The following is a 20,487-nucleotide window of genomic DNA, read 5'->3' on the forward strand; positions in this document are numbered from 1 at the left end:
ACAACACAAAGCGTACAATCGCCAAAGGAGACGGCAAATTTATAGACACATATCACTCGCATTTTGAATTTATTGATGCAAGCAAACAAAAAACAGTGACTGAATCAATACCCGCAATGAATGTGAACAGTTAATTGCACTTAATGTCTATCATTTATTTTGTGTGTCTACAATTCCCAATAGATCATGCCCTGTGATTCATGTAGACCTACCGAACTGACAGCAATAACATTTGTTATTACACTTTAAATAAGATTGTACGCGGTGCGAATTATGTTTTGGACATTCATTTGACTTTGTTAATAGCTTGTAATGTGAACGGAAGCAAATAAAACATAACTTGGCTTTTTTTCCCCACTCTGTGTAAGTGCCTCGTTTTCCGCGTGTGCGGAGGTCAGTGATCAACATCACGCCGCCATTCGTCATTGCCCAACTGAAATTGTTTCAACAGCTTATGAGTTGCAGGAAAGTAAGATCGTTATGCGGTGGGCTTTCAGTTTGAGTCATTGTCAAAATCTCAAGAATATCTCTCGGATGAAAAATCAAACTAATGTCTTTGATAAAAACGGTTAAGCACACAAATTGAATTAAGTTCGTGATCAATGACATCAAATTCACAAAGAGAATGAGCATAAGGGACAAGGCCAAAATCTACAATTCACCGAATATCGACCGCAATCAATTGTTTAATTGACCAAACCAAAATCATATTCAGAAGTCAAAGAACTCAACGGGTATGTGTATTTGCATAAAATCCTATGTTTGTTGAGATTGCAAAATGAGATATTTTTCCATGCATAGCATTTATTTTTTAATTAGAACATTAAAAATCGAAAAGCAAACACATGGATTTCCTCATCGCTTGGCATGTCGGAAAATATTTTTCCTTCTTTTCAAACCATTTTCGACGATTTATCATTAATAATATTAAAATATTCCGGCATCACATAATCAAACACACATATAATTGGTATTTTCAGATTATCAAACCGATTTTGATTATTTTTCGAAAAAATAAACACTTTCTTATCTGATTCGAATGGAGAAATACATGATTTTTATTCGAAAATGCCAGAAACATCACTTTTGAAATGAAATTTGGCTGATGTTGAAATGCTGCGCCAGCATGTGACTGACACCTGAAACAATTTATGTCTCTACGCAGTGTAAAAACTTTACATTTTTCTGCTTGCTGCTCTTTCTCTGTTGGTTCGTTAATCAATGTCTATCTGTTTGACCTTGGTTGCTTTTTACGTAATAGAACCAAAAGCCAATTTGAATTGAAATATACATTTTTTTGGGTATAAAAATCGGATGGGCGCTCATTGAAATTCAAATACTATCTCCTAGAAACTATGTCGGAATTCAATTTCGGTACAACGCTAGAATCTCCAACGACATGATTAAAAATAGCAGCACGCTTAAATTGGCTGGTGTGTTTGTAACCACGCAACAGTGTATCCACAGTCAGGTGAAACATAATTGGCATGAGTATACTATTGAGTCAAACTGATCGATCGATTTTTGAAATATTCGCACCTACATTTTCGGAAGATCGATAAACCATCCATAGTGAACCATTCAAAGTTGAAACTCATGCCTCTTTTTTTCTTGTCTTCGCCTCATTTTAGATGTAATTAATTGTGAAAGTAAATGTTCTGATATATTTTCAATCATGGGTATATATGGAATCCGATCGATCACCATAAATTTTATGATACTTAATATTTCATATTTCCAATTGACAGCTATGAAGCCATGATGATTTTGCGAAATATGAGGAGCAGTTACAACTAGTTTCAAAATTGAGGTGTCGTTATGACTTTCTATTTTGTTGAAAAGAGTAAAAAATTGATCATACTACTTCTTCCGTCATCCGGTAGATGTTGTTGGTTCGCCATATTCGCGTAGTGTGTAATTTTTTTTCGATCGATTTACCGTGTTTTTTCGCTTGCGGCACATCAAAGTCAGACCGCAAAAATGTTCATCATCGCTCCGAATTTTCACTTGCGATTCAATTTCTGGCTTTGGTGCGCTGTGATTCAATCGACCGTGACCTTTAGAAAGGTTTTCAACTGTTCCGACGACGGTAGCATTTGCAAAATGAAAGCATCAGCATTCTATGAGCGTCTCTAGAAGAAATAGCGTCTCGTATTGCATGAAATTTTTAAGTGACATTTAGTTCCGACTATCAGCTCAGTTTTAGAGATGAAGAGAGAAAAAAGAACTGAGTAAATCGTGACTTATTTGCGAAAGAGAGCTGAACGACATCAAACCAAACAATCTGCATGTGGTCAATCACATAATTGTCGCTCAAACAAAGGACCACCGCAGAAAAAATGGCGACATTTAAATGGGTTCGATCTTCAGATATAATTGGATGAGACTTTCAAAACCGAATTCTCAAAACTGTGTTCAAAAGAAAAATAACGAATCTTTTTCTTTGCTGTCGTACGCCTTACAACGGTCCAATTTCTTTCATTCAAATCATGTACCGTTTCATCCAGCAGCGCGTTTTTTGGAAATCGAAAATTTTATCTGCTCTGATAAACGGGTCGGCTATTCAAATAAATTATCACATATATGTGTATGTCGCATCGTTGGGTTTAAAATTCAACGATTTCTTTCATGCATACATTAAATACTAGATTGATTTTTGATTCACAATAAAATGCAAGCCGAGTTTATATGTGATTTGTGGAGTTTTTATTATTGTTGATGTTGTCGATCTCGCTTCTTTTATGTGAAAATCATTGTGAGATACGTTGACCTGATGCTGTTTTTACGATAGCCGTGTTTCGACATTCAATCCAATAGCAATACAATTCCTATTTCATTCGAACGACGCAATCAAACCATTGTCAATGCGTACCAGCCATTTTCACGGTGCTTTGATTTTCTGGGCGTTGTCACATCTGTGTGTATGTGTATACGATATGCCGTGAACCGGAAAATATTCACATTTAAGCAGCACATCAATTGTCTGTATATAATTAACACTTGAACCCAATTTTTCTTTTTTTTTTGTGTTCGGATTGCAATTTTTTTAAGGTTGGGTTTTTGAAAATAAAAGCAAAATAATACTCACGAAATTTTCCTAAGTACGCATACCAGCTGGTTGAATTGTTTCACTTTAGACCGTGTGTTGTTGTGCTCGATTCTGAAAATATGTTCGATTCTAGTTAGTTGATTGGGCGACATGTAATTAATTTTTTAAATATGAAAAGCTAATTAATAATATTTCGTTTGTATTGAAAATGCTGTCAATTAAGTAAGCTAGTATCACGGTCACCTCGAAACTCAATGATTTTTCTACTGTTTTTCACTCTTTCTTGAGATATCCCACACACATACACGCGACTCTTATGTCATACATTCAAGATAACCCAGTAATTAAAAACACGGTTGCAATTAAAAGACACGAAAACCGTGATTAATATGCGTTAAGGCGAAACGAAATAAAAAAATTTATGAATCAACATGTGTTCATACAACAGCTTGAAACTCAAGTTGAGTGTGTAATAGGTCAAAAACACTTCGTCTGGTGCTTCAAAACTTTAAAAAAGAATGAAGAAAAAAAATGACTGAACGGAATGAAAAAAATTCAGTCCAAAAACTGAAGCCCTTATGAATACGGATGTGAAAGAGTAAGAAACACATCATAAAAGACAAATCAATTGGAAAGTAAATACAATTGCGCGCAAGTATGTACTTCGAGCTTCGGTGTCAAAAACTGATTTTCTTTGTATATCCAGCAATAATTATATTTTGCAAAGTAATTCAACGGCTGCAACAACAACAACAACATAAGAGCTTTTGTATGTTTCGTCTGTCGGCTGCTACTGCTGTTGCTGCTGCACAGCATTTTGAAGTGCAGACAAATGTGTTTTTTTTCGTTGTTTATTTCACATTGAAGTTTCGTCGAGCGTTGCAGCCTGTGTAGAAATTGCAGTCGAAATCAACACCATTTCATTCTACGGTAATAATAATTTGTTCACGAATTACCGAAAGACACATACAGAGAGAGACGAAAACTGAGCGCCCGCCGTCGAAAATAGCAAGCGTAGCAAACAATTGCAATGGCGGCAGCCATGTAAAGCATATAGTATAATAACTTTGTTAAATTGCTGGTCTTTGTTTCAATATTGAGTGTCTGTTTGTGTCTGTGTATTTTTTTCGGTTTGCCGTCTTTGAATACAAGCGATTTCGTCTGTTTTTGATGCATTTATGCCACTGGCTCGGCAGATGTTGGTATGCAATCAGTCTGGCGTTTGCTCATCGCAAATTCTCGTATAAATACGTGTTTTTTTCCCTTTGAAGCGATCAGCGAAATTTCGGTTTTAATTGTAGGTTAAATTGTTTTCTGCAAGACAAGCCTGAGTTGAGGCTTGATATTATTCAATTTCGGCAAACAAGAGCTGCAACATTTCCATATGTGCATTCGTGCACGCGTTTCGTTTGCTTCTGATTCGATTTGATGATTTCAACACCACAAACCGGAGAAACACAAAACAATCTGTTGTTTTTTTTGAGTAAAAACAAAAAAAAATGCATCGCGTAATCAGAGCGCATGAGTTCCGATAACAGTGAAATGCATGGAATTTTTGCTTTGTTACGAATATGCCTTATTACTTAACATGCAGGTTTTTTTTTTAATGGTCAGTCTTGACTGTCTCAATATGGCAGCACATAATAAACAAGAGCGATGAGAAGGTTAATCACAAAGGTCTTGCCGAATGGGAAACTAAATTGCACTTCCGTGACATAAATAAGTGAAAAAGTTCTATCGATTTGAGCTGATACTTGACTACTTTGACGTTTTCCAAAAGAGCGACTATCGTGAGAGTTTCGGTGGCAGCATTCGTATTGTGCAAGACGATTTCCAGCCGACAAGATGGGAGCTATTAATTGAAAACGAAAAAGTGTTTCGACTAATTTCGATGCAATTGTTCGCGCGGATGGAGCAATATATGAAAAACGTGGCACGAATCTACCTCTTTTCCTTACACCGAGAACAATTACTACTTACTAGCTAATAAATCGTTTCTTAATCGAATCATATACGAGAAAAAATTCAATGTGTTTGCACATCACTTTAATGACTTTATTGTAAAATATGCATAGACATTCACCGGGCCTCACGTCGAAACGCTCAGCCCGAAAGAGACGACAAGATAATTAATGAAAGCAATAACAACAAACAAAACAAAAATCAATTGAATCGTACAGTAATTTCATTTCCACATTTTTATTATAGTTTATTAGCGAACTATTTCAACAATAAAAAGAATTTCGCGATTGAAATTACTGCAGCATTAACTGCATTGCTTCGTTTGTTTCATTCTTCTTGGTAGCCATCGTTTACAGCTGTTGAATGTGTTTCGATATTTATTCGAATGATTCGAATATTCGTCATAACTGATTACAGCAGCAGATAAACTAATCACTCGTTTTGTATTGTTAGCAATCACATAATACACCGGCAGAAATCATCAGTTTTGCTTTTCCTCCATTGAATTTGCTGTGTGTACTCAATAATGGAATAAATGCTCTAGTGCGCACATCGCACGTGATACTATTACTTTGCACATTTTAATTTAGCGAAAAAAGAGAGAAGAAAAAACACAGAAACTGACATCGCATTGTTCGCTTTTCAATCTATTGATATTTTTTTTAACAAGACAGCGCAAAACGAGTATGAATTTCTTGTAAGATCGATCTCTATTCTTGTTGTTAACACAAAAAAAACCGATGCGATCAAGTGCATAAACAGAATTGACCCAGTTCTCATCACTCGGAGCCACGGAAAGCAAACTGATCATTTAAAGCAAACTGAATTGAACTGAACTGCAAGCTAAAGTTAAAGTTCATGAAATATATCATTATTTGGATTGGCTTTTTTCCATTAAATAATCAAATCAGCGGAATACGCGAATTTTCCCACAACATTTTATGCCATTGCTTTTTCTCCGTGTGTAAGTTTGGTTCAGGCCGCGCTAGCGTCCTATCTAAATACATTATAATGAATAAGTACAAACTAATACATATGCATTTCTACTATGAATACGTTTCATGCTATGTGTTTTAATTTCATTTAATTTTGGAAATTGAAAAAAAAAATATTTCTCGACAAATCATATTTTAAAACATCATTGCAATAAAAAAAAACTTCCAAGTAAGAATGAATATATTGATATTGAGTAAGAAAATTCGGTGAAATCGGTGAAATACTTGAATCAAACATAAACGTTTGAAAAACGTACGACGCGCGCCAAAGCATAAGTGATGTCAAAGTGTGTACAAAGAGTGAAGCAATAGTGCGTTTAATGCTATGTGCTATAGTGTCTCTGTTGATGTTGATCGCTGACGTTTATAGTGGTAGGTTTGGTTTTTTCTTTGGTGTGCATACAAATGTTCTTCCTCATTCAAATTCGTAAAGCGTATATTTTTGACATCAGCTCGTTGTTTATCACTTTCAAAAATCGTTGGTAATTGCTGAAATTCGTCTGCCAAAAAATGAATGCGCAATTCCTTGTGAAAATCCACTTGCAAAAAAATGTGATTCGTTAATTGTAATGAAAGCTATAATCATATTTCATAAAGGAACCGAGAGAAAAAACGCAACAATGCAGCATATGGAAATCATTGTTTCAACTGCTGATGGGCAGAAATAGTCGTGCCGCATGTATTAACTCAAGGCACAATTAGTGCGCGCCGCGTGATAATCCCCAGTGGTGCCCACAATCGACAGATTGCTCTTCAAAAAAAAAAACAAATTTAAATGCATTAGGTGTGTAGATCACTTAAGCTGTGAGCTCTTGAAACAAAAATGAAACCAAACTCGTTTCAGATTTTTTTTATTATTATTCAAATGAGTTGTGTCTGTGTTGGAAAACACTGATGACAATCTTACATGAGACGAACAAATGGGATGTCGATGCGATGCAAAAAGAAAACAGCAATCGATTTCCACTCGTCGACAAAAGAAGATGCAAAAAATCCAACGTTAAGATCATTCACACTGGATATACCAAATGAATTATTAATGATGCAATGATGACTTTGACGAAGTACTTTTACTGTCAATGCTTTGTGAAATGCTTTTGTCGCATCAAGTGTTTCCATTTTTCGCGCACGTCATAGACAGTTAGTCATAAACAGCGAGACATCGACATGCATGCATCATAGCAATAAGAGAGAGAATATTAGCATTATCAAAGCGAAACGAAAGCATCACGGAGCGTATTTGCTTGATTGCTGGCAGCGGCGGCACGCACAAAATCTTCCATTAAACAAATCCATTCGCATCGTATCTCACTCGGCATGGGCGCATCGTTACACATTCAAATATTTGGCCACAAACAAAACACTTGTTGATTCCATTTCACCATTGAATTGGAAAGGAATGTGAGCTTCGATGTTTGAATAACTTCTTTCATTTTCTTTCTTTTTGTTTTTGCGTATTTGGAATGTAAACATACTAACGCAATTATTTCCATTTTCGGAAATTAAAACAGGCTTTGTATTGACGTTTGCGTCGAAAGTTTTGGAAAAAGGCAAACATTGTTGAATAAAATTAAATCATTCAAAACAAAGCGATGTTTACAATGAGGCGTTTTATAACAACCTTTGTGAGTGCGATTCTTTTTTTTCCTGTGTGTGAATGATGGCGATGAGTTGGTAGAAGTATGCGTTGGATATTTAGCTCATTTGGTGTGCACTTTTCGATATCGAAATGCGTGACGATTGTGAGTTTGGTTTTTGGGACGGCTTTGATTGACCCTGAAACACATTTTCGAACGATAAAATAGATTGCCAATTGAGAGAATGAACACAAAAACGATACACACACACACAATTGACTGAACGCGTGGCTAGCAATGCTAAACTCTATAAATGGGGTATTTTTTAATGCCAAAGCATCATCATGTGATGTGATCGCGGTTTTGATACGGATGAACTTGAACCATTTGTCGACGGAAACCCGTATCTATTCACCTAAACCGATCGAATTCAACGATAGTAGGAGAAAAAAAAGCGAGCCAACAACACACATATACACAAATCGAAACATCTATGAATGCCTTGAGAAACATGATTCGAACCAACAGATTGCATTCTCTAAACTAATGAGTGAAGATTATTCAATTTTGACCATTGACATTTTCGCAAAACCGGCTCTGTTTGACAAAACTTCTCACAAAAGTGTTGCTCTTTCGGGCACTTCGATAGCTTTAATCGGTGAATAAAAGTGCAACGGCAGATGAACCGATGAAGATAATTTTCTTGTAGATCGATCGAACATCTTGGTTCTTTATCGAGATAAATCGTGTTGAATCTCGTTTGTTTAATGAAAGTTGCGCTTTGTACAATACTCGGTTTTTGTGTTTTGTCTTCTTTTGTGTGCATAGAGTAGACCGACTTTTGTATTGAATGAGGTTTGAAAATATCTTAATATTAAAATACTGTTAGTTCGGATTTAATTGTGAAACTTTTATCAAGTTTTTTTTTTGCTGTTGTTGTCGAATGCTGTTGGGAAAGTGGATTCCAATCGTTAGATAGATTCGATAAAAAGCTAGAGTTTTTTTTTGTTCGTGGTTGCTGTTGAGTTGTTGTTTTTAAACTCTTGGCTCTGCGGTTTACCATTCATAGTATTGTCATCACAGGCGTATCAACTGTGACGATTGAATGCGCGCGCTACTGATCCATTAGCGGCAACAGATCATAAAAACGAGTTTTGTTTTATTAACCCGATTAAGACTCAATCTCCAATATAGCAATGTAAAGAAAGTTGATGAATGCGATTGGCATCGAATTGCAACGAAGAATCGAAGTGAATTGACCTTCAAACTACCATTTTTAGTCGATATTAAAGAAACAATTCACACGAATGATTCAAGTTGAATCATTAATCGATTCGGAATTGCTTGAAAAATATTCCAAAATGAACGAATGCTGCACAAACAACAATATTTATTTGAGATTCGTCAAGAAATATTTAGCTTCTGGCTATAGACGCATCGAACTTCAATCGGCTCGATATCAATTCTCATATTTTGCATTTCATTATAAACAGGAATGTGAAGAAAAAATGGATTTTTGATTGTCAAATAAATGTTTTTTATTGCATATTGGTTTTGTACATTTCCATTTCTCTATATTCAGTTGTATCTTATCCTCGGATATAATCAATATTCAACATCAAATCAAAAAGGCCAACACAATACACCGTGCATTGAAGCAACAAAAGCGATTGTGTAAAATGTGTGCGCAATATCTAGCATGTTGCACCTTCACATTTAATTCACTTACTCGTTTCACCATTATTATCGCATTAAGCCGCACATTGGAAAATGATAAAAGATTTAAAATAACAAATAGTCTTTTGTGTAGTATGCATGTGGCCAATATGCGATAGAGAAATTATATAAGCCATTGAACTGATTCAGAAAGATATGGTGGCAGGTGATCAGCGCTTTGATAACTAATCTAATGATATAAAATCGCAATATCCGACACACATTTCATTCGATTTGATTACAATAATTAATTTAAACGAATGATGTAAAAACTTTTGAAAATTGATTTCAAATTGATATTTGCTTCGAACAAAACTGTAATTCTCTGCTTTGTTGTAATTTCATTTTGTTTTGTTGTTGATAAAACCGACTGAATTTCTCGCTAACGACGGAAACAAACATTGAGAAATAGATGAAATCTGACAAAATTTAAATTGGCTCCTTTTTTTCACGTTCCAAAGAGGTATCATCAGTTAAGCAGCAGTGAGTTGAGCACATGGCTCAATGTTCTGATGCGCATTTCAATTCTAAAATAAGCGCAAAAAAAACCTACGAGTGTGCGATGTGAGAGATTGCTCTCCCCGCGGTTGTTTGCTCGTCCATTGTTCACAATAATCGAAGCAGAAAGCCACATCGTTTGTTAATAAATTGATGTGTTGTAAATGAAATTTGTGTGTATAGGCCAAGTCGTGACACCGCCATCGGCTCTCGGCTATTCTTTGAAAGCTCATAATATTTACTCTTTGCGGCATTGCCTAAAATGGAGAGAGAGAGAAAAAAAGGCTATTTACCGACGATCGGCGTGAGGTGAGAGTCGCGCGATTCACAGTGGCCACTAATGAAAAACCAAATAGCACACAGCAAAAGTGAACAATAGAAATTTAATTAGCATAAACAACCAACGAAAAAAATGAATACCAAAAGCAATAGCTGTAATGGGGAAACATTCAGACAATTTTTTTTATTTTATAGAATTAGAACAGTGCGGCAAATATAGATTTAACAAACAGAAAGAAAAAATACATGTGACTTTTATTCGTTTCTCAAACGCAGCCGAAAATTGAACTTTTAAGCGGAAAAAGGGTTTGGCAATTAAAAATTAAGATTAAGATTGCCGCACGGTGAGTCATTACTTCCCGCGACGGACTGCTTCTTCCCGGAGTTTTTTTCTTCAACAACAACAAAAACACAAACACACACACACACCGAGAGACAAAGAAACCCGAAATTAAAACTGATGTAACGATTTTGTTCGTTATTTGTTTTAATCGTCAAATGTGTACACATTTGTATAGTGTTTTGTAATTGGATTTTGGGGCGATAAGTCAATGTTTTCATCCAATGAAGCAGTGGCGTGTGCGACTGAAGAAATCCGATTAATTGAACAATTACCAAGTGTGAAGAATATCCAATGGAAAAACTGAAGCTCAATTGCTGGCGCTGAAAATGTGCTTTGCGTGGTAGTTACAAAGCGATCATATTTACTGGGTGCTTACACATGAAGCATTTTTCTTCTTCTTCATTTCAGTGAGTTTAATCTGATTTTTTTTCTTTAATTTTCTTGAGGTTTTTCAAGTGGCCATTTCGACATTTCGCTATCGATGGAACGAATCATGAGCGTGGACAAACGATGAAGCACGAGAGCAAAGCACTTTCCGTTGTGCTTGACCTTCAAATGTGATTTGAAGCACATGTGAGGTAGTAGCGTTGATGAACTTTCGTTTACACAAAATGCTCACCATATTTCAAGCAACAGAAAGAAAGACACGACACGAAACACTCATCTCACACAATGAGAAAGATCATCAGTGCCATTCACTGTAATTGCAAACTCGCTCATCTTTCTTCGCTCTCTCTAGCGTTGTGTTTTTTTTTATTGTGTTAATATTTGCTTTTTTTTGTTTATTGCAAGAACTTGAACTCTCGTCATCATCGCGTATCGATTCGCTTTATTTTCTCGCCATTTGTTCTTATTAAATGCGGGACTTTAATCATACGTTTGTTATTTCTTAGATCAATGATCTGGATTGAGCGATCATGGACACACGCGAATCGGTCATTTTACGTCAAAATCGAAGGAGGAAAAACCACACATAGGAGAAAATGGTATTCCGATCAATAACTAATATATATACAACATAATTTGATAAATGAAAACGTGTGTGTTAATTCCTTTAATTAATAATTTCCACTTTTTAATGCATTTTTTTTTCATTTTGCATCTCTAAAATTTCCGTTTTCGGAGAATCTGATGGCAGGTGACAATTGGTTTTAACACTTTCCATCTCGATTGCAACAAAAAACGGTGATCCCGCGTATAATTTCGCTATATTTAACAGTGTATGCATAATGAATTTTATTTTACACATCGAATCGGCCCGATTGAAAAGAAACCATAAAATGCGGAATCGTTGGGAAAATTGTCGCAAACAAGATGAAATCGAAATTCACTTTTACTTATACGAAAACGAAAACAAAAACAACAGAAAACGGTACCGATGTGATACGAAAAAAAAAACCTAACGGAAAGGTGTGGAATCGAATATATTAGCATATTGCATGTGCACAATTTCATTTCGATGAGATTTCATGATCCGTTGTGTTCAGACATGCTCCGTAAGGTATTTTTTTTTCGTCGTATTTGTTTCTTTCGCCATGGAAAGTAAATGTCTCGCCGGCACGCTGCCGTCTGATTGCGTTTTCTCAAATGGCGATACGTTGGATTTTAGTCTATTGGTTGCTATATTTTGTTGGAGTGTAGGCTCAGCCGCACAGTAACACAACGCCATTTACACGCGACAAGATTAAATTGCAGTGTAACGAACATACAATTTTCGATCATTAATTTGGATTGTTGACATCGCGCCACATATTTTTCGCAATCTGCGTATCCAAATTGGTCTGGGGCAAAACTCGTGCTTTGCAAGCAATTATCGACGACGACGACTTCCAATTTGATCGAATCGAATAAATCCAAACACCGTTTTAAACTGCAAAAGAACATTGACATCACAAATAGATTAATTCGCAAGATCTCGTGCGCGCAAACTTTTACACATTCTAATTGCAAACGGTGTTTGCCAATTCCAGATTACGGTTAGTAATAATCTTTTGTTCCACACGGAAATTCAATTAGAATCGAATGAATGTATCACCGAGAGAGTGAGTTCACAATCGAACCATGTGAACCAGCCAAGTGAGAAATGAGTGCCAGTTAGCGCACGCTTTGTAGTGTTGGCTCATGATTGTATCTTATCGCTTGTGAAAGACATCAAGTCAAATGGAGACGTCACACTCTCACTCTGGCACTTCATCACCAGGCACCTTTCACAACATTACGGTGAATACTTTGTTTAAAAACAACACAAAAACACACATCTGCAACTCGTCTCAGCGTACATAATTGTGTTCCGTAATGAATTGGATTCAAATTTTCTAAATGTTCTTCACAAGTGAGCGCCCCGGCGACATTGTCTTAGCATCTCATCGTCGCTGTAAATGAAATAATGGCTTAATTCCAAGTGCGTGCGTGAGGTCTTACAACGGTTGCATTTGATTCCAAGAAAATATCTAGGCGGAAATTACAGTTAGCCTAATGGTCATAATTGCTTACGAATTGCCGCTGAAATGCTTCAGAATGTTACATTTAAAAGTTTCATATGATCATTTTTATATTTATCTCATAATTGGGCCCTTTGCTGCGATGAGATTCACAGCGATCCATTACCATTTTCACTGCATTCATTTTACTCAGCGGCGGCACAGAAAGTAATATAAAAAGTTTGACCTTTGTATCGCTGCTTTGTATCGTATTAAAAATAGCATGCGTATGCAATTGATTTCCGCATTCTTCGGCTTTTATTACTCAGTTTTGTTTAATAGCCTTGATTTGCATGCCCACTTTTGTATATAAACTGTGTTCAGCAAAAATAGAAGAAAATTCGACAAATATTCCTATGAAAAGAGGCAAATTAATTTGTACACACGGCCATTACTGGACCAGTTCAAAGTTGAACAAGCGAGTCATTTACACAACTACTTTATTGAGATATAAAACTGGGCAAATTAAAATTAAGAAGATGATTTGACCTGAATGTAAATGATGTTTTGATCCAATTTCAGGAAAATAGTATTCCAAGTCAGAAGTGCTATGGGAATAGAACGTGCCAGCCTCCAATCATTCAGGTAATCTGTTAAATGGCGTGCGGATAAAAGACTCATCATGAGTTACACATGCTAAAATCATTATACTTTCCAGAAGAAATAAGCCTTAGAAAACGGATGGACTGCCGAGGATGCATGTTTAGATTCCAACATTTGCTAGTTTTGCGCGGCAAAACATTCGCATGAGATAATGACATGTTTTACGTTTAGATTTTTCACGTCATTTATACGCTCTTTCCTCATGACGATGATGGCAATAATTTGTTTAGTTGATGTAAGTTTCGTTACGTGCGGCTTGGTGATCAGGTTTTGTCTGTGTGTTTGGCTAAGGGGATTTATCTCTCGCGAATGCTGCGAATGCATTCGCATTTCAGAACAAAAATTCGAATGTTCGCGAATGCGACGAATGCGGCTATGACAGCGAACTTGTAACTACATAATTCATTCGTTCATTCGTGTTTGAGCATGCATTCGCAACGTTGCCGTATGATTTCTATGTAAACATTCGCACTCGCATTCGTGAGAACGTTCGAGAACAGCGAAATACGACTGCTATACGAATGCGAGTGCGAATGTTTACATAGAAATCATATGGCAGCCTTGCGAATGCATGGCACTGAGCGCGAATTTGTGAATAAAAATTCGAGTGCCAAACCGACATAGAAGCCCCTAGGTGTTTGGCTGTGGATCAAATGAACCGCATGTCAAAGTGAACAGGTAATAATAGATATTTCTTCGAATGTTACACCGACTGACCATCTGTTCTGACATGCGTGCGAATTCCTATGCTCATTAAAACAACGCTACTTAATACACACAGTTAGGTTCATTCGTTATTTTAGCTAAGAAACAGGAATCGAAATCAGCCATGTTTGCTTGTGCCTGTGCATGTGTGATGTTAATTTGAACTTGCATTTGCATTTAAGATTAGAGATTCCGAACTTTAAGATTAAGGAGTCAAATAACGGCGTCTCTTTCGTCAAGTACAATCAATATACATGATTTGTGCCACATAGTAATTCAATTTTATGCTTGCTTTAGATCAAAAATACTAGCACATGTACGCTGACATTCACAAAATGTCCAGTTTCTTTTTGTCTATGCAATTTAGCAATTTCAACTCGGTACCACAGTCCAGCGCATTTTTGGATCACACAAATGCGATATAGTCTCGAATTGCACCACATGCACATAGATCGGTTCGCCGCTTTTGGATGCTCTCATTTTGTCGGGCGTTTGTCTGTATAAAATGGTTGCAATAGCTTGCAAAATCGCAGGGCGCACTGAACCATCCGTCGGAAAGATGACCTTTGCGAATGACTTTTCCTTATTAAATAACGAAATCGATTATGCAAGCAGCATAAATTTTGTTATTTGTTATGCATGTGTTGCAAATGCGTGCAAAACGCTACTTTTAACTGGGATAAAATAACAAAAGTCGTCATTGGTAAAACCATTTTTCGTTCGATATTAAACATTTGTATCAAAATAAATCGCTTTCTACTGAAAAAAAATAGAAAGCATAAAAAAGCATTGCTTTTCTGTTGGATCAAGAGAAATTCCATGGGATAGATCACACATATACGCAAAAAAAGTGAAAATGAATGTATGGCAAACGAGTCGTAATTCAAAAAGATGAAACGAAGATTTTTGGAAATATTTAAAAATTGTTCATTCGTTTAGCATTCCAGCGGCATGTGGCAAAGCCAATTATTTCATTTCGGCAAACATTTTTTTTTTGCGCCATTCATTTCTCAATGAAAGGAAAAACAAACACTTGATTTTAAAACTTGGTACAAAACAAAAAAATCATACGCATACTTTATTAGTTGTTTACATTTGGCTCGTGCAAAAAATGTGTGTTTTATTATGCTTACAAGCGCAAAATGCTTAATTCCGCATTCTGACCGAAAAGACGTACAATTATGAGCAAGCAAAAAAATTTATTGTTGCTAGTTTTATCTGACGCAATGTTGCTTTAATTACGCTTGCCGTGTACTGAATGAATTGGACAAAGTGTAGAAGTGAATCCTCAAAACGGCATCTCACTACAAGCTCATTGATTTGTTTAGTTTCTTCCAAAAGACTTTGATTGATTAATCTTGAACGATTAGAGTCGGCCGGTACCCGGGGTTAAACGGCGCGAAATTAACACGATACAAATTGAAATGTATGCGTATTGAAACTATGAGTGTTGATTGATCGTCCAATCATAAAAAATAATCAGCCAATCCGTTGGGCTGTAGGCTGTATCAACACAATTACTGAATTACCTCTATCTTATTAGTTCCTTTCTCAATAGCAACGCGTTTCGATGCGAAACGAAATGAATTGTTCACTTAATTAATAAATATGGAGGAGATTGGAGAATAAAGAATTTAGTGGCGCTTTGTAAAGTGTTTGTTACATCATACAACTGGCTTTGTATGGACATTAATGTGGGATAATCGTCATAATTTTTGATCGGCGGCCATTGAAACCAATCAGCGAAAATCAGTGTTTGTTTCACGAAAAAAAAACGTACCTAATAGTTTTGTGATCTTTATGCGTTACATTCAACCGTGTAAAGGTGTAATGAGACTTGAAAGTATCTGAAACGAAAATAAAAGCAAACATTGATTAGTCAGTCGGCGTTCAAGTCAACAAAAAAAATTACGATAATAAATTGACGTTCAAGTGAAAAGGACATTTTGTCATTAATTCGGTGATTTTCTCTCTCTCTCTCTCTCTCTTGTTCTCCTCCACATTTTGCGTGTGAAATAATTTGCATATTTCAACATTATTTCTTCCACTTTGATCGTAATCATGCTTATAAATAGTTGAAAACCCCGCACATTTGTGCGTCGCTTTTTGTATACCAGGTAATAATAAATCGAGCATAAATTCATAAATTATATCATTTCATTTCGTTTGGCTATAATAACAGCAACCGGAAAGATATAAAACCTTAGCATTGAATAATCCAGTCGTGTTGTTTTTGTGCTAAATGTTGATAATCAGTCTTTTTTCGGTTTTGAATGCAAGAACATAACGAATTGAACAGTCACCGAGAGAGCTTGACTTATACAACAAACAATTTTATGCTGTGACCATGAATCATAATGAAGGTGTGCAGAGCCGTGCGGCGTGCAGAATAAGAGAGTGTTCAAGAAAAATTTCTTTGTATTCATTTTTGTCCAACACGAAGCGCAACATCTTAGTGTAGATGTTATCATCGTTTCCTTTCAAAACATATATTGACTAACTGACCCGAGCTGACAGCTCAGAAAAAGAAATGAAAAGAAAGATAAGCAGCGTATCTTTTTACATTGGAGAATTGAAAGCGATATCGAAAAGCTTGGTCATCGGTGAATGAACCGATGCGTCCAATCTCTCGTGGGATTGTGTTTTGTACTACACTGGATTGTTTCGTTCATTTTTTTTAATTGGTTCTTCTTGTGCTGATCATGCTACCATTAACGATTCACATTTTAATGCACAAGACAAGACCACGTATGTCGTTAAGTTGAACTATGGAGTGCGTCCCCCCACCTTGTGCATAAGAAGAACAACACCAATGAACAGAATGAAATAAACATAGAACTGGTAATAAAAACTATCAATCAAAATTCTCGTTTGTCCATTGCGTTTCGATGTTGTTGGTGCTGCTGCTGCTGTTGTTGTTTTTTTTCGGTGTACTTCACCGAAATTCAAATGAATGTTGGTTGTGTTCAGCCCATTTTTAAAGTGCTTTTAATCAAAAGCAATCCTATGTTCCGGGCATATCCACAAACCAAATTACATTTCGCTTTTACGATCCAAATTAATGGATTTCATTTAAATGTAAGAAAAAAAACATCATTGAAACTTAAGTACTTTTCTCGTTGTTTTCTTTTGTTCGCTTCATGACACTCATTATTTTTCTGAGATGAAAATGTATTCAGAATCGATGCTTCTTCTTGTTTTTTCTTTTCTTTTTCGGCTCTTATGTTTAACGAGAGTGCGAGAAAGAGAGAGACACTTACACCAGTTGTATATACACCCAATACCACTCAATTTATTCTTGAGCTTTTGGTTTAAATAAGATACGGAGTCTCTCATCTTGACACCAACACTTTTCGATAAGTCCACCAGCCAAACCGATCTCGGTGTGTTAAATTAGCCATGCGTGTGTTTCGAGATACACCATTTTCAGTCGAAAAACATTCATTAGCCCATCTTCGAAAACCCAATTACTATAATAATGATACAATGGATTCCAAATAAATACGCTTGATTTCACATGAGCCTATCGCAACATCATTCTTATTGATTGAGTGTGACGCAACGACAAGATTCTTATTTCGTTTTTTTTTTCATCGGAATTATGATGATAGAGTGCGGTTTACGATCGCAGTGATTCAAAGCGAATGGAAACCACGATGATGCCAAGTCAAATAATTAAAACCCCCAGTTTCGTTGAGCTGCAATTAATTAAAAAGCCTTTGAGTGAGTGGTTTCGTTTTATTTTTCATTCGGAAAATTTCGTCGTGTCATGTACGATTTGGTTGTGTGCACACCAACAAGAAACACCCATTCGAAAGCTTTAGTTCTAAGACGTGGCTTTTAATATGTAGTTTAGAATATTTATGCAAATTGCACGGGAAAAGTACAACTGTTATGACTGCTATGCAATGTGACTGCTATGCAAAATGTCTAATGAGAAACATTTTCGAAAAAATCTTCAGAACGTCAACCGAAGAGAATATCCAACTACTACTTCACGCCCATTCTACTCTGTGAGTCAGTCTTGAGCACACAGCGACCAAAAAGTCCCATAAACTAAGGCATTCGAGCTATTAGCTCCATTGTCGTTGTGACATTTTACGGCCGGTCTATGAAAAACATCAATGCTGCGATTTCAAAGCGCTATTCCAATGAGAACAACAAATCCAACCATGAAATGAATGTTTTACAATTTTTTCTCTTCTTCATTTCGAAGCGCATCGTTTGAAAACCCCTAACGAAATTAAGAACACTAACGAAGCGAGGATCACCGCATTTATGTGCACCAAACAAAGAACCGTACTCAAAGTGTTTGGCTGGAAATTTTGCATGAATCATTTTATTCAATCGACGCGCAACAACAATGTGTTATAATTTTTTATGTCGCCAATTCGTTTCGCAACGACGTTATTCATTAAAGCGGCGAATATTAACGTCGTCACACCGCAATGGCAAATGTCTGAACCAAAATCGAAATGAGTCTCGTACTAGTGTATGTTCGTGTGTGTATTTCTTTTTCACTTTCAGGTTTTTCGCCTGCACCACAATTACCGTCTGGAAAATACAATTGCAATGCCAATGCTGTGATGAATATAAAATTTTATTGGGAACCACAAACCAATGAAGAAAGTTCTTTATTTCGTGTGCACAACTCATTTTCCTCTTCTACTTTTTGTGTCTCTCTGTGTGTGTGTGTTGATCAATGCACACTTATACCACAAACGGCTGGAGACGCAGGCTTTATGCCCTGGCTGTGGCATACGTGTGTTTAAACATATTCGGATATTTTATTCATCGAAATCGGTTGCTTCACTTATTACTTGTGTGAACTGAACACACCAGAACACACAGTCGGCGAGTAGGAATATGAACGAATAAATATTATTTCACTTGCACTCGCTTGTCCAAGGCAGCCCGTGCCTTTGTTCATTTTGAATTTTAAGTGTATACCCAAGTATAGTAGTCGTGTGTACGAATGCAGCATAGTTCTGTTCTTCTGTTTAATGTTTTTTTTTGTTCTTTAAGCAGTTCTGTTTCGATCACATCGAGGAATGTGCCCCGGCCATCGTCTGACGAATAATATTCTTATGTAAATTTGTGTTCGCATTCGGTATTGAAATTAGAATTGGTCTCGGGTGCGTTGTATTGTTGTCGTAATTTCCTCGAGTATAATTTTCGTCGATGATCGTCTGCCACAAAAACTCATTGCACGTCGGATTGCTATTGTTTGCATCATAAAATTATTGTTCGTATTTATTTCTTTGGTATTTTCTTTTCCTTCGGTTTTAAACTAATTTCTGTGCGTTTCTAGAGCACTTGATATGAGTCATTTGTTTCGAAAAAGAGTACACAAAACCGTTTACCACATCCATTTTACTTTTTGATTTTGGGAACATTTTTCGGATGAGTGTGTGTGTGTCCAAAGCATAATTTGTTGTACTGGCGGTGTATATAATTACTGTACTTTGTACGTCTTTCGCGTATTGTTGCGTTACGTGTAGATCACATCCATCTGACTGTCTGGCTGGCTAGTCGAACCAATGACTAACGACCACTCTCACTATGCCCGCAGGTAGTATTTGCTTTATAATCGGCATGGATCAAATTGAAAATGATTGATCGCACATTAATTTAGCATTCGATGTTTGAAGCATGCGCCGTCGCAATTCAAGTGCAGTTGTTGTTGTTTGGTTTGTTCATTGTTCGGATGATTCCAATTCGTCGAAATAATCTGCATGTGAATTGCAGACGATGAATTACAAAATGGATTTTGTTTTTCTGCTGCAACACATTGATTTCAAAATGACACTTTGAGCGTCCGACAAAAGGAATGGGTTTTGAGGCGAGTGCATATTTTCTGTCATTCACTTTGATGAATCACCACAATCGGCAGTTCTTGTCAAGCAGTTCGTTTACTTTCATTACATGCCGAAACCACGCCATTCTTTTTTTTGTGCTCATACGGAAGCAGCGACGCCTTCACTATTTCGTTGAAAGAACTAAATGTAATTCGTAGAAAGACTGTTTTTCGTTTTCGTAAAGGTAAATGCGATTTGTACTTGGTCAAACTATAATCGCTTGAGACTGAAAGGAATATTTAAAAAAAACCGGTTCGGCGTCTCACGGAGTTTTCGTTCCAGTGTTCACGAATTGTGTGTGATTTTGTCTTTATGTCGTACTTTTAGCTACTCTTAGCCACGAGATAAATTTGATTTATCTCCGGTAAATACCATTGCATGGCAAGTATTGTGAGTACAATGGATCGCGATCGCGCTAGCGC

The 20,487-nt window shown here is 36.4% G+C and overlaps 1 protein-coding gene across 5 annotated transcripts in view; it reads right to left on the minus strand.

Moving 5' to 3' along the window:
* LOC129580236 (uro-adherence factor A-like) overlaps positions 1-20,487 on the minus strand; it is a 47,163-nt gene that overhangs the window by 12,090 nt on the left and 14,586 nt on the right. For 3 of the 5 annotated variants that reach the window (XM_055470493.1, XM_055470472.1, XM_055470485.1), the window contains exons 2-3: positions 15,988-16,054; positions 3,089-3,160 (exon numbers count right to left, since the gene is read on the minus strand). The gene's annotated coding sequence lies outside the window, so the exon portion shown is untranslated. The remainder of the gene's footprint in view (positions 1-3,088; positions 3,161-15,987; positions 16,055-20,487) is intronic. The other 2 variants (XM_055470502.1, XM_055470479.1) reach the window with 1 other exon arrangement.

The sequence above is a fragment of the Sitodiplosis mosellana genome, unplaced genomic scaffold (assembly GCF_009176505.1).
Source record: "Sitodiplosis mosellana isolate CC-2019 unplaced genomic scaffold, AAFC_SMos_1.0 Smas_scaffold_1, whole genome shotgun sequence".
NCBI lineage: Eukaryota > Metazoa > Arthropoda > Insecta > Diptera > Cecidomyiidae > Sitodiplosis > Sitodiplosis mosellana.